We start from the raw sequence: 15,117 nt of genomic DNA on the forward strand, positions 1-15,117 counted from the left end.
TGAGCATTTTAACACTGGATGAAGAATCTCATCATGGGAGTGTGTGGCTAGCCATTGTTCTTCTATTCTCCCTCTGCCCAGGTTCAGGCTAAACAATGAACAGGGCAAATAAGTCTTACATAAGAGAATGTGATGCTAAATTGAGATAGATGATGATGCTTAGTTGAACTCATTAGCAACCCATATTTCAGTAAACATTGAGGACTGTGTAAATAAGCCCTTAGATCATCAAATTATTTTAAAGCAATTAAAGGCAACCACATAACCAAGAGAACTAGTAAACTGAGGTTCAGTCCACCTTCCTTAGAATATACGAATGCATTACTGAGAAAAGGTTTACTCCAGCTTCCATAGAATATACAAGTGCACTACTGAGAATATTTTGTTCTGAACGTTAGTGCACAAGATGTTTGTTGGTCAAATATAATTTGAGGGCAGGACAATGTTGCTAAGCAACAACTGAGAGAAGGTTAACTTCATGGTATATGTACTGAGATGCAGCCCAAAATATCACTATTAATTGCTGTGCAAATTATTTGTGGTTGGGCTCCTAGTTGAATTTTTGAGGATTCCTCTCTTCCTAGAACTGGGCTTTTGTCCTTGTGGAGTGCTTGTTGAAACAGGTAAGCAAAAGCAACTAGGTCATGGGAAATGAGCACTTTATGAGAGAATGTTGAGTTGTCTTCCACAAAGGCACTGAAGGTACTCAAAGTATACTGTAGCTTTGACCCTATCTTCAGAGAGGCATCTAGGGAGTGCAAAGAGGGCAATAACCCACCCAAACACACACACCATCCACCATGACGGGCAGCCCTAAATCGGCATTAGGGATCCACTGTGTATTCACTTGTATATGTGTTTGTAGGAATGACTGCACATGCATTTGCTTTAAAAGTGAAGCTCTGCATAGAGAACTACACAAATACATAGTGCATAGGAAGTATGCTTCTGCTCATGCATTGAACAGAACATGTAAATACCTGTATGCTCATACAGATATGTATGTGCATACACTGTACACAAATTGTACATCATTGAACATCGTGTGTTAATAGGGCTACTGAGTTGCTGTTATATGGTTTATTGAAATTCACTTTATTTTTTTAACTGCAGTGTTACTGCATCTATTTTCATGACATAATAGCTTTGTTGTATAAGGATGTACAAATCAATTCAAATTCTAATCGATTCAACTTGAATCAAGGCAATTCAAGCGATTCAAATTCAAATTGAATCTCCCCTAAAAAGGGCAATTCAAGTCAAATTCAAATCAAATCAACCTGATTTGAATTTGAATGGATTCAGATCAATTTGACAACTGTTTTTGCACCTTTAAAAAAACATTTAGGCACACTGGTTAAAGAAGGCACCCAAACAGGGTCAAATTGATTCAATCTGAGTCGAATTTACCCTGTTTCGAGTCAATTCAAATTTGAATTGAATTGGGTAGATTCAGTTCAAATTGATCTGAATCAAATTAATTCGAATCCAAATCAAATCAGTCAGATTCCAATTCAAATTGAATCGCAAAATTCAATTTGTGCACATGCCTATTGTATTGTTGATATAGTTTTGATACTCATGTATTGAAACTTATAAATGTATCATTATGTCATCTTGATTATTGTCTTGATTGAGGCTCAAGAGGGGAAAGAAGGTTATACTTATTAAATAAAAATCAAAATGCCCCAAGACACACTGGGCTACCAAAATAGTGTGAACAGGCATAATCAGATTCAAAAAGATTCTTCATCCAAACCTGGCTTCCTCCCCAGCTGATGATGATGATGATGAAAAGTAATCACTACCTTTTACAAGAATATCCAAGCATTTTTCAGATAACATATCAACCTTCTCAATGGAACAATGGCTGTATCATTTTGTGCAGTGCAAAATGTCACGGAAGCCAATTAATCAAGCCTGTCTCCAATGAAAGTTCTAATGAGATAATAAATACCAGCAGAGAATGAGACAGAATACAAGAACCACTGAAAGCAGGAATGCGCAGGTTGACATGTGAATGATCTCTGAAGCTATCTAAAGAAGGAATCTCTTAACAGACTGTAGAGCATCCAAAGGCTATTAATTTTGCCAATTTTTAAAGGTCTCCCTCCTGTGCCTTTAAGAGCAGCATGACATGGGGACAAGCTAGAGGAGATGGTGGAAGAGTCATGATTAGAACACACACATTTTTTAAAAACGATAAATGCAGCCATGGTGCCTCCTGCTGGGAGCAGAGGAGGGATTGCCCCTTTCTCCTGAACCATTTGCATATTCTGAATTGCCCCTCAGAGCTGCTGCTTGCACCCTGGAGTAAACAAGCAGACACCCTTTTAGTATCTGTATTCTGTATAACTACCCCTTTGGGACAAATAGCAACTTGAGGGAGCTGTTTGAATATAGAAATAAAAGGGCAAAAAGGATTAAATCCTTACTCCCACAGCACCAGTGCGAGGAGGTAAAGAATTCAGATAAAACAGAAGGGGACAGAGCAGAACCACATAAAGAGTAGGGATGTGCATTTCGATTTGGACACAAAATGTTTTGTGTCTGAAAATGCCACTTTCATACATTTTGTACACCTACCGAAAATGACAAACACAAAAATGATTTTTTTGGGGGGGGTAATCTATCCAAAAAGACCCTATTTCAGAAACAAAGCTTTGGTGTTTTGGGGGGGGGATTGGGGGGGGTCCATTTTGAGATCAGTTGCAGCCTTTGTCCTCAGTCTCCTTTTAGTTCCTCTGACATCAGTTTGAATTTCCTGCCCTTCCGGCCTGCAGATTGGCAGGTGAAAACAGAGCCGGTTGCGTTGTGGAGTGGCAGGGAGTTTCTGGAGCAGCATGGAGCTTGCTGAGAGCTCCTTACTTGCTCTTCCGAGAGCATGGCCGCGGCAGGGAGGTGGTAGAGGAGGCGGATGGCTGGGTTAGGAGGAGAACGGAGTGACGGGGAATGGACTGGGGCAGAAGAGAGGGGGAATAGCTGCAGGGAGAATGTTAACCAGCAATTCATTTTCAGCTTCGGAGCAAATCGGCCCCGAAACAAAAAATGGGGCATTTTTGGATGGCTGTTTTCGGACCTTCTCCGAATTGTGGGGGGAGGGGTGTTGGGCTTCGGAACGGCCGGTGACAAGTACATGTGTGGATTGCTAGCTGGTTGAAGGACAGGAAACAGAGGGTAGGAATAAATGGACAAATTTTCACAATGTGAAGTGCGGTCCCCCAAGGATCTGTACTGGGGCCGGTGCTTTTTAATTTATTCATAAATTAACTAGAAGTAGGGTTAAGCAGCAAGGTGGCCAGATTTGCAGATGATACTAAACTCTTTAGGATAGTGAAATCCAAAACAGATTGTGAGGAGCTCCAAAGGATCTCTCCAGATTGGGTGAGTGGGGAACAAAATGTCAAATGCGGTTCAATGTTGGCAAATGTAAAGTGATACACATTGAGATGACAAACCCCAACTTCAAATATATGCTGATGGGAACTGAGCTGTTGGTGACTGACCAGAAGAGGGATCATGGGGTCGGGGTGGACAGCTCGTTGAAATTATGTGGCAGGTGTGAAAAAGGCCAATTCTATGCTAGGGATCATTAGAAGGGGATTGAAAATAAAACTGCTAATATTATAATGCCCTTATACAAAACTATGGTGCAGCCAGACCTGGAGTACTGCATACAGTTCTGGTCACCACATCTACAAAAGGACATTGTAGAACTGGAAAAGGTGCAGAAGAGGGCAACCAAGATGATCAGGGGCGTAGAGCACCTTTCTTATGAGGCAAGGCTACAACAACTGGGCCTTTTTAGTTTAGAAAAAAGACGGCTGCAGGGAAACATGATAGAGGTCTATAAAATCATGCATGGTGTGGAGAAAGTGGATAGAGAGAAATTTCTCTCATACACACATAACACTAGAACTAGGGGTCATCCCATGAAATTGGTTGACCAGAAATTTAGGTCCAACAAATGGAAGTGCTTTTTTACACAATGCATAATCAATTTGTGGAATTCTCTGCCAAAAGTAATGGTGTTGGCTACTAGATTGGATGGCTTTAAGAAGGGTTTGGATAACTTCATGGAGGAGAGGTCTATCAACAGCCACTAGTCTGAGAGCCACAGGCCACCTCCAGCCTCAGAGGCAAGATGCCTCTGAGTACCAGTTGCAGGGGAGTAACAGCAGGAGAGAGGGCATGCCCTCAGCTCCTGCCTGTAGGCTTCCAGCGGCATCTGGTGGGCCACGGTGTGAAACAGGATGCTGGACTAGATGGGCCTTGGACCTGATCCAGTAGGGCTGTTCTTATGTTCACCATGGCCCTGCTTCAAATCCCTGGTAGCTCTATTTATCTCTCCCCCACCCACCCCCCGAAAAAGAAGACCTGATCATGAATCTCCCACTCTCATCTAGTTTAGCCCACATGTATTACCTTGGCGAAGCTTTTCTTTGTGTGGAAATTATTTATGGGAAATGCTTCTTTGCTTGAACTTTTGTCAGACTGGTGTGAAAAAGTAGAGAAACTGGGCCAGTCAAAATTGTGGCAGACACTGCAGATGGGAGCATAAGCAAGAAATAGCAAACATAAACTGCAAAACTGAATAAAGATCACAGAAGCCCTCTTCATGCATTATGACTGCCCTGGACATTCAGGCTTACAGTGGGCAAAAGTAGGGAGGGAGTCCCACTGTCTTGCTGTCAATCTCCCCCTCACACCAATGATCACTGTTATGGCAACCTGGTTGTACTCAGGTTGCAGCTCATGGATTCGCCATAGTCATACATATAGTGCTGCCCCCTTCAGACAAATGGCTCCATAACCATTACTGTCACCATGAGGGGTGATTGACAGTGGGGCGGTGGGACTTCCTCCTCCTTTTGCCCTCTGTAACCATAAATAAATAAATAAATAAATAAATAAATAAATAAAAATAATAAAAATGAGTGCCTGGGGCGCTCAAAACGTCTGAAGAGGGCTAGAGAAAGAGCAGGGTGGAATAGGGATAAGGGCGAAGGGAGAGAGGTCATCACTTCTCTCCCAGGTGTCACTTCTAATGTAACAGTTAGATGCCCTTGCTTTGTACAAAGATGGAAAGACACATGACTAAACAAACATGGTGGCCACCATCATGTCTAGCGTGAAGCTTATTTTCAGCCACTGACATGCACATACTGTTTTCAGTGAATCTAATATGCCAGTAAAGCATCTTTACTTGTAAAGTACAATGCTTCTCCTAGGCACTATGGTGTTTTTCTAGGCACCTTGATGTCACATCCATTTCCTGCTGTTTGCCCATTGTATGTCCCCTTTCTCCCTTACTCTGCTGGCCTGCTTCCAATGATGCTCCGTTATGAGTTGGCTGTAGAATTACATTTGGGCTGCCTAGCAACCACAATATTACCCCTTCCCTGTACCAAGCAAACTGTCTGAATTGGACCTCTCACACACCTGCTGGGTATCCACTGCAGGACACATTGTTAGGGTCAATATCTGATTTGCCTTATGGGTGTGCTAATGTGATGATATGGGAGTGCCAGACTTGACGGGAGAAAGCAATCATAGCTAGCAGTGTGTGCCTAAATTATTCAAGAGCTGCTTGGCTTCAGAATTTCGAAAGCATAGTGGGCATTGAACAAGATTACCTCAGCCGCAGAGCATCTGCTGAAGACCAATTCATGCCATCAATCACCAAAAATGTTGACAGTGGAACTGACAGCAAATGCCTGTGGTCTTCAACATCAGATACCACCCTGTAGACTATAGTGGCTGGAATGAAAATATGCATGTTTTGAACCAAGAACAGACTGAATCCAGTAATCCAGTAAAGCAGGGAAATGGGATTGGCTGTCCGAATTGTGACCGATCTTGTAGGACATTAATCTTCATCCTTATAGTCCAAAAAACTCATTTGCAATGCAGGTAGGAAAAGCTGACCAAATGTTGCTACCAGGAAGTGGTATAGCATAAGGGCTAAGAGACTGAGGTACAAATCAGGACTTTCAAATCCTGCCTCTGCCATGGACTCACAAGGCAGCCTTAGGCAAATCACTGCCTTTCAGTCTTAGGGGGAAGAAGAAGAAGAAGAAGAAGAAGAAGAAGAAGAAGAAGAAGAAGAAGAAGAAGAAGAAGAAGAAGAAGAAGAAGAAGAAGAATGGTGCTGGTGCTTTACCTGCTTCAGTGATGACTGCTTGCTTGGGTACATAAATCTAATATAAATAAATAAATAAATAAATAGGAACATAGGAACCTGCCATATACTGAGTCAGACCATTGGTCTATCTAGCTCAGTATTGTCTTCACAGACTGGCAGCGGCTTCTCCAAGGTTGCAGGCAGGAATCTTTCTCAGCCCTATCTTGGAGAAGCCAGGGAAGGAACTTGAAACCTTCTGCTCTTCCCAGAGTGGCTTCATCCCCTGAAGGGAATATCTTGCAGTGCTCACACATCAAGTCTCCCATTCATATGCAACCAGGGCAGACCCTGCTTAGCTATGGGGACAAGTCATGCTTGCTACCACAAGACCAACTCTCCTCCCGGATATGCAGTCATCCAAGTATGTAGTCATGTCACTTTGACACACTTGTTGGACTGACATGCCATCTGTCGGTCTCAGTGATCCTCAAGGTTACTCAAGATCCTAAGAAGGAAAGCTTTCCTATTAGGTACCTGAGTAGCCCAGCTGCTTCTGGGGTTACCTGAGCCACTCAGCCACCTAGAAGGACAGCTTGTGGGGGTCGGTGGGTTGACTTTAAAAACCTTGTTTATCAGCAAGGCATCTAGTTCAGTGTTCCCTGCAAGGAGTGAAGAGAACGTCATGCAGCCTGACCCCTGTTCCTACCTGGGACCCAGATAAAGAGGAAGGGAGGGCAGAGCAAGGCAGAGAGAGAGAGAGAGAGAGAGAGTAGGGGCAGGGGATATGACAGGCATTTTGGGTCTTTTGCGAGCCCCAAACCCACACATACAATACAAAAGTTGGGAGGGGCTGGCATAGCCCATAGGAACGTAGGAAGCTTCCTTATGCTATGTCAGGCCATTGGTCCATCTAGTATTGTCTACACTGACTGGCAGTGCCTCTCCAAGGTTTCAAGCAGAAGCCTTTCCCAGCCCTACCTGGAGATGCTGCCAGGGATTGAACCTGGGACCTTTTGCATGCAAAGCAGATGCTCTGCTATGGCCCATCCTCACAGTCTCATTGTTGGGTCAGACTGGATCAGATCAGAACCTGACAGTTTGGGCCAGAAATAGGCCCACTGCTTTGCATTCCTGTATGGAGATACATGTGGTTGCCACACAAGGCTATTAGGAGAAGCTGTGCTATGCAGCTAGTTTTGCTCTAACCGCTAGAGAGTTGGTGGGCAAACAGTCTTCTCTCTTGGTGACCAACGAGACACTACAATGACTTTTAATGAGACTTGTAGACTCTATCACTGTTTTAAATTATGTTAATGGTTTTTAAAAAAATATTTTAACTTTGTTTTAAATCTGTTTTGTTTTATTCTATACCACCCAGAGGTGTGAGTTTTGGGCAGTATACAAATATTATTTTTTAAAAAATTAAATAAAATTAAGATATTTTAAGAAGGCAAGCTGCTACCTAAACAGTCATTCTGGGCTTGATGGAAAACTGGACAGTATTTGACCATAAGTAAAAAATAGGTGGTCAACTGAAAATACTTGCCTGGTCAATAGGTTGGCATGTCATATAATGTTATATATTCTTAGGATAAGCACAGAATTTAATGGGTAAATTTTGGCTAATGTATTATAAGTTATGTTTATCTACTTGATTCAATGAAGAAATTTAGAATATTGCATGTTATGTCTTGGTTCCTTATGAAAAATAAAATGAATAATATAGATATTTTAAAAAACTGAGGTACTAAAATGCATTTATTGAAGTACAAAAAGCCACTGCATGATCTATTGAACTGTTGTTTCACTTTCCTTGCCAAAACTGGAATGAATTATTTAGAGTGGCCCATTTGCCTTGTGGCGAAATAATATTAACAGTGATTAGTAATCCATTTAGCTGACTAGCGGGTCAAGTATCATAAAACCTTGGAATGGGTTCCTGTTACGGGATTCATGACAAGGAGTCATGCTGGCAGGTCCCAAGTGCTCCTTTAAATTTAAGTATATCTGAAGGCTGGGGATATTACATGGGGAATTTGTTTATCCTACACATCAGGTGTCCGGTGTTTTGCCCCCTAAAAATGCATGTGGACAGTTACAACAGTTGCAGCTGATTTGTTCTTTGTCTCTAGAGACAGACTCTGATATCAGTGGATCAATGATAAGTAAAACTGAATATGATTTGTGCCAGTGGGTGCAACTGTTGTAGCTTAAGTTCCAACTGCTGTATATTCTGAGGCACAGTCCTTCTGAAACAGTGCATGTGTGAGACTGTTTTTAAGCTTTCCCCTGAAGTTTGCAAATACACAGATATATGCCTCTAAAGCCCTGTGAGTGCCAGTTATCCAGATGTGTACCTAGATTAATTAGGTAAAGTAAAGTGTGCTGTTGAGTCGGTGTCTATTCATTGCAACCTGAGAGCCCTGTAGTTGTCTTTGGTAGAATACAGAGGGGCTTCCCATTGCTATCTCAGTATGAGATGATGCCTTTCATCACCTTCACACATCGCTGCTGTTTCCCATCGTCTGAGAAACATTACAGCGGGGATTCGAACTGGTAACCGCTGGCTTACTAGTCAAGTCATTTCCCCACAGCGCCATTAGGTGGCCCACCCAGATTAATTAGGGGACATGAATTCTTGTACTTTGCAACTCCCCAACACAAACAACCCACACAGCATGGTAAGACGGGCTGACTTATTGCACAAGGGGACACGGGAGGATAGTGTGCCACCTGTACATTGGAAATAATCATGCAACTGCATGCATGGAGCTCTTACCACCACATTTTTAACATGATGACTCTTAGCTAGGACTTCCTCTCATGTGCTGTGAATCTGTTTGGTATCCGATTGCCAGCAGATAGGATCCAAAGGGTTGTTCTCTGTATTTGGAGTGGCTGCTATCTTGCCATCTTGAAAGTAAAATTGCTGATCCATGGTGGATCAGCAGAACAAAAAACAACACCCACACCCACAAATAAAACCCTTCAATGTCCTCTACAACACTGCCCCGTGTGTTGCAAATTTGGTTCCTATCTGTCAACATAACAACAACAACAACAACAACAAGTATTTATATACCACTTTCCAACAAAAGTTTCAAAAGCGGTTTACAGGTAGCCTGCCTGAAAACCAGTTTGAAATGAGTCTAGAGTCTAGTCTTAGGTTTCCTCTAAGACTGCCTGGATCTGGGAGGCCACCACCTTCTGAATTACCTTGCCCAACCATGGAAGGTTGGAGAGAAGCCTTTAACTCTGAGGGATCCAATGCAGGCTTCTTCAGAAGTGGTCTAATAATTGCCTCCTTAAGGCAGGAAGGCATCCTGCCCTCCCTCAGAAAAGCATTTGTAATCTCTACCAGGCCTTATACAACAATCCCCCCTTCCCGATAGTACAAGCCATATAGGACAAGGGTCAAGAGAAGAAGTGGTAGGCCACACCATTCCAAGCAGCTTGTCCACATCAAGAAGTCACAAACTGAAACTGATCCAGCCTAACCACATAAGAGGTGTTGTTGAACACCTTTGCATTAGACTCTGCAATAATTGTGGGGTCTGAGTCTAAGTCGGTCCAAATTACAAGAGCTTTTATCCACACACAAAATCATTAAAAGAGTCACAAAGGTTAATTGATGGTTACCTCGCTGTGACTTCAGTCTTTTCCTAGCATTCCAAGGTCTCATTCCCCTTGCTTTCGAATGGGAGAGTTTTTTTCTGGATTTTGAAGGAAAGTAATTTTTCCATGGAGAGTTTGATTTCTTTGGAGGTCTGGGCAAGGTCTGGAACCAACCTGTGAAAACGGCATGTTTCTATATTTTGTGGTTTGGTCTGGGAGTTACACGTCAGTACATGAATGAGTACTTGATGGCCTTCGGGCATCATTCCAAACCAGAGGCAACCATGCCAGAGTGTTTGTGGTCAAACACTGTTGTGTGCTCCCCACACTTCAATTTTAGCCCTAATTGAATTTTCAACTCTGGACATTTCAGCCATAGAAAACACACAGCTTATTTTTAAAAAAAACAATAAATAGGTAGAAGGACTTCAAAGCCTTCTTCTCTTTTCATATCATTTGTGTTCTGAACATGCAGGTCTGTTCTGATGTTTCTCAATAAGTGATTTTTTTGAAAAGTCACCATACAGCTTTCAAAATATTCCCATAGGTTAGCACATGAACCCCTGGAGGTGGGAACAGGAGCTATCCAAGTTGGCATGTGGACACAGGAATCCCAGTGGACCATTATACAAAATGTTTTCCTAAATGTGATAACATACAGCACTTTCAAGAAGTAGATGCATGTGTGGAGGGTAGGGGAGAGGCGTGCGGTTATAATTAACACTTGTTTTAAATGTCGCCAGAGTGACATTTTCACTTCCAAATCTCACAAGGCAGTATGTGTGATATTGAATTAATATCTTCACAGGCAGAGTATTTTTAAAAGAAAGTCAATGCATATACTTTGCCAGTGCATGGTTTGAGAAAACCTTCTCAGAGATGGAGAGAGAGAGGCTGACATGCTGCACGGCCATGCTGCACTTGTGAAGTGTGTCCATTTGTGTAAGAGCACTCTTGTGTAAGATGCAAGAATTGTGCAAATGCAGTTGCACAATGGATGGCCAACTGCATTTGTGCAATTATTGCATCTTGTACAAGAGCACTATTGCACAACTGTGAAATGTTCTATTACAAGGTAGGCAGAATGTTGCACAGTATGTAAGTCAGTGATAGCACAATCCCTTTATTACCTGATATCTTAGCCCTATTCTATGACCGCATTCACACGTAATGCAGAGCCATGAGTCCAATGAACCCATGGTTCTGCTCCTTCCTCCCCCTGCTCTCCTGTCCGAATTCAGACATAACTGAGGGTATTGTCTCTGCATTCAGCAAGTCTGTAGAGAGGCAGGGAAACTGGCTGTGCAGGCTTTCTTCATGACAGTAGGATAGCCCCCAGTCAGCCAATCATGGCCAGAGTTGAGGGAGAAGTCCCCCCCCCTCAACTCTGGTTGAAGGGGACACAGCCTGTGGTTCCATTTTCATCTGTACTGCAGACTGCTTCCAACCTCGGGTTGCAGCAATGAAACTCACTACAACCCAAGGTTTCAGATTGGTGTTCCAAATCTGAAACCTCGGGTTTGACACTGTGCCAAACTCCAGTTGCTTGCACTGAGGAACCTCTGGCCCCTTCAATTGCAATTCCACGTTATGTGCAAATGCGGCCTAGATCTTTGCAAGATTCTACCTTTTGCCCAATTTCCACTTTAACTCCAGGCTGATAGTCAGAAATGTGGGGTGAGGGAACCTAAAAAGGCAGGGTATCATTTCAGAATAGCCAGACTATAAACACCTCCTATGGCCTAATGCACAATCTTGAGTGTGCTTTCTGCCTTAGAGATGCATGTGAGAGAAGGCTTTCTCAGTGGTTGCCCCTGCCCCATGGAATTCCCTGATCCCAGGGAGTGCAACTTGCTCCCTCTTTGGGGGTGTTTTGGCATGTAGCAAAACCCCATCTTTTCTAGATAGTTTTCCATCAGCATATTTGATATTTGTTCTCATTTTTCTCCCTGCTTTTGTTATCCAATAGAACTCTTCCATTTTGTTTCATATTGTTGTACATTGTAAAAATATTTTTACAGTTTTATTATGTAAGCCACTTTACGGCTGTTCACATGAGCAGGCTTGGGCAGTCTTACCTGGGTAGAGCTGCTCATGTGAAGTGCTGGGATTGTATCCAACAGGTAGCCAGGAATTTTCCCTGGGCTATGACCCAGGTCAAAAGGCGTGAATGAACCCTCCTACTAGGGCTCCTGGTCATGTGAATCTTGGGTTGCCTGCAGCACAAACAGACACAAAGCCAGGTGCCTAGAGCACCAGGTTTGGGGGAGAGTCCCCCAATCCCTCAACTTGCACAGTGCATTGAGGAATTCCTGGAGGCCAGGCAGCGTTTCTCTGGCCTTCAGAACACTCCACCACTCACCGAAATGGTGATCATGTGTGTAGTGGTGTGGCGAGGCATGGTGATGGGAGCAAGAGGATCATGTGGGGGAAGGTAAGCATACTCCTGCCTTCCCCCCAGCCCTCCCTAGCCACCAGGAATTTTGTTCATGTGAACCGAAATTGTGTTTTCTTCTTGTGTTTCTCAAAAGAAAGGTGGGAGGTATGTATATGGACAGCATCCAGATTAATGCTGCCCTCATGTCTGAACGTGTTGTGCACCCAATCGTTTTTCTGGACCACCACCCGCCGCCTTCCCTCTGCTGCCTCTGATGTTCTCCAAGATTGGAGATCCTCAGGAATATCAACTGGCAGCAACAGAGGGAAGAGGGCTTTAGGAATGTGCATGAAGTGCTAATGCAGGGTCAGCATGAGTCTGGATGCTGACCATAGTTATATAACGGACTGTGGAAGTTAGGGCTGTGCAGTCGTGTCAGTCAAACAGACAGGCTGGACCTCTGTCAGGAGCCTCTGACAATTGGGACTCTGACTGAGATCCCGGCTGTCATTACAGAATTCTGTCAGAGTTCCAACATGTCTGTCAGAGCCCTTCATCCTGCCCTGCCCTCCATTCCACCCTTCCTCCTGCTTTACCTGGGGACAAGCTGCCAGAGAAAGCATTGAACGAGCTGTTTGCTTCTCCAGGAGAGCCTTGAATTTAAAAGTGAGCGTCTTTTTTTCTTTAGCTGCCCTCCAAGATGCCCGGGTATCTTGGGCTAGTCTCACCTTTGGGTGAGGGTGTTCATCTCACTTCTGTCCTTCCTTTCTTCACTTTCACTGCCTTGCTGAGCTTGAGGAGAAGGCCTCTTGGAGGCCAGGTCATCCCACAAGCAGCTCGGCTGCTCAGACACCAAAGCGATCCTCACGATCTCTGCAGGAGGCTCCCGCCGTCTGCAGGGAGGAAGTCCGAAAGCACTTACCGCCCTGCAGATGATCACTGCTCCTCTCTGGGTGGCCGGATCGGCCACCCACACGATTGCCGGCTCCCTCATGGAGCCAGCAGAGAAGGCAGGGATCGGGGGCTGCGCGGCCCCTGGAGGTTCCAGGATGCCCCGTAAGAGTGCACAGGGCATCCTGGAGAGACCCCCGAGCCTGGGAGGCTGCTTGCAGGCCTCCCGGTGGGGGTCTCCTCATGTGTTGCCATGGTGCGGAGCTGCACTGCGTCAGCACACGATCCACTAAATGGGATTAGTGGAGCGCTCACTCTGCAAACCTCGTTTAAGGGGAGGGGTGGTTTTGCCGGTTTGTTGCTGGAGCCATGCAACTCCCATGGCAGCAGACGACCAGGGTCATGAGAACAGCTTTGACATGTAGGACAGCTTTTCTTCTGAGTGGCCCTGAGTAGAGCCAGACATGTCAGGGTGCCAACCAGCCTTGATCCAACCAAGAGGACATGATAGTTGGGAGGGGCCAACATGGGGCTTGCTATTGGGTCAGATTGATCCAGATTGGAATCTGATGTGTTGGTTAATGCACAGGTCTAGGGTAAGAGACTCCCTAGAGAGATCACTTGCGGTTCCTTTAAGAGACAACAACTCTTTAATTAGAGCCAAGGAAAAGAGGAGAGAGGAAAATCTGGAGGACTCCCTGCTCTGGTGCTCAAGTTAAAATAGCTCTAGTGGAACACTCTGTGAGGACAGCAAGTTCTTTGTCTCCGGGGAGGGGGTTAGTCTCACCTTTGTCCTTCTTTTCTTTACTTTCTCTGCCTTGCTGAGCTTGAGGAGAAAGAACTCCTTCTTGGTCACTGCTGGCACATCTTTTAAGGCCTACAGATAGGGAGGTGCTTAATGGAGGATGCATGATACTAGGAGTAATGCAGGGTCAACTTGATACTAAGCCCATGGGACCCTGGTTAGTGTGCAGCCCTGAACCTCTCTCTTCTCTCCCCCCCACCCCCGCTGTTCTATCAAACTTTCATAGAACCATCTGCGCCTCCTCTTTCTTTCCATTAGAATTGGCTCCGAAAGAAAATGACTCCAAAGAAAATGAAAAAAGAAAAGACGTGATTTGCTTTAGCAATGAAGCTGATGAGACCAAAAACTGTTTGAGATGTGGTCTAGTCTGTTTCAGCATTCCGTTGATTTGTATTGATTTAGAGAAAGTGAGTGCATGCAGAACTTTAAAAAAAGCAAGCAAGCAGATATTTCCTCCAGCACCTGAAAGTGCATGCATACAAACATACTCACATTCGCACACACTGGCCACCTTCAGACATAACGACAAACTGCGTGTCCAATGGACCCACAGTTTGCCTCCATTCCACCTGCATGCTCCCAGATGATAGTGGTCTGTGGGTCTGCCAAGGGAGAGGAACTAGCTGCATGGGCTTCCTCCTTCTCATCAAGGAAAGCCACGGTAGCCAATGGGATTTGGGCAGCGAGAGGAGCTTCCTCCCTTAACTCCAGTTTGTGCAGTTTGGCAGAATCTGGATGACACAATACCACTTTCAAACCTGAACTTTTGGCAGTGAAACATGAATCAAACCAAAGGTTCCAATTCAGTTTTGAGGTTGAAAACTGACCTGTGGTTCAGTAATGAAACCCCAGGTTCACACATTTGGATGACCACAATCTTGAACCTCTGGCACATATTTCTCCAGTTTGCCATTTTGTCCGAGGGCAGCCATTGTGTTTGCACATTAATCAAGCAACTGATGCTAGCTCAGGATTAATGCCCCCTCAGTGGTAAAGGGGGTGTTGCTGCAGAGACATTGTCATCTGTACTCAGCCATACAGGGAGGCGGTTCCCACGATCAGTGGGAGCCGCCTGGGGAGGGTTAGCAGGGAGAGCGGGCTTGGCCCGCTCTCCCTGCTCACAAGCAGGCAGTCTGCTCCGGGCGACCGAAGCTCACACAACTGCCAGATCCATTACATAGCCAGCGTAGGCTGGGAAGATTGGGGGCTGCATGGCCCCCGGAAGCTCCAGCATGCCCTGCGCGAGCACGCAGGGCATGGCAGAGAGACCCCCCAAGCCGGGAGGCTGCTTTTCAGCCTCCCGGT

General features: G+C 44.7%; 1 long non-coding RNA gene across 1 annotated transcript in view; it reads left to right on the forward strand.

Annotated features, from left to right (window-relative positions):
• LOC128322804 (uncharacterized) overlaps positions 1 to 15,117 on the forward strand; it is an 87,646-nt gene that overhangs the window by 38,707 nt on the left and 33,822 nt on the right. The gene's annotated exons all lie outside the window — the stretch shown is intronic.

This window comes from Hemicordylus capensis, chromosome 4 (assembly GCF_027244095.1).
Source record: "Hemicordylus capensis ecotype Gifberg chromosome 4, rHemCap1.1.pri, whole genome shotgun sequence".
Taxonomy (NCBI): Eukaryota; Metazoa; Chordata; class Lepidosauria; order Squamata; family Cordylidae; genus Hemicordylus; species Hemicordylus capensis.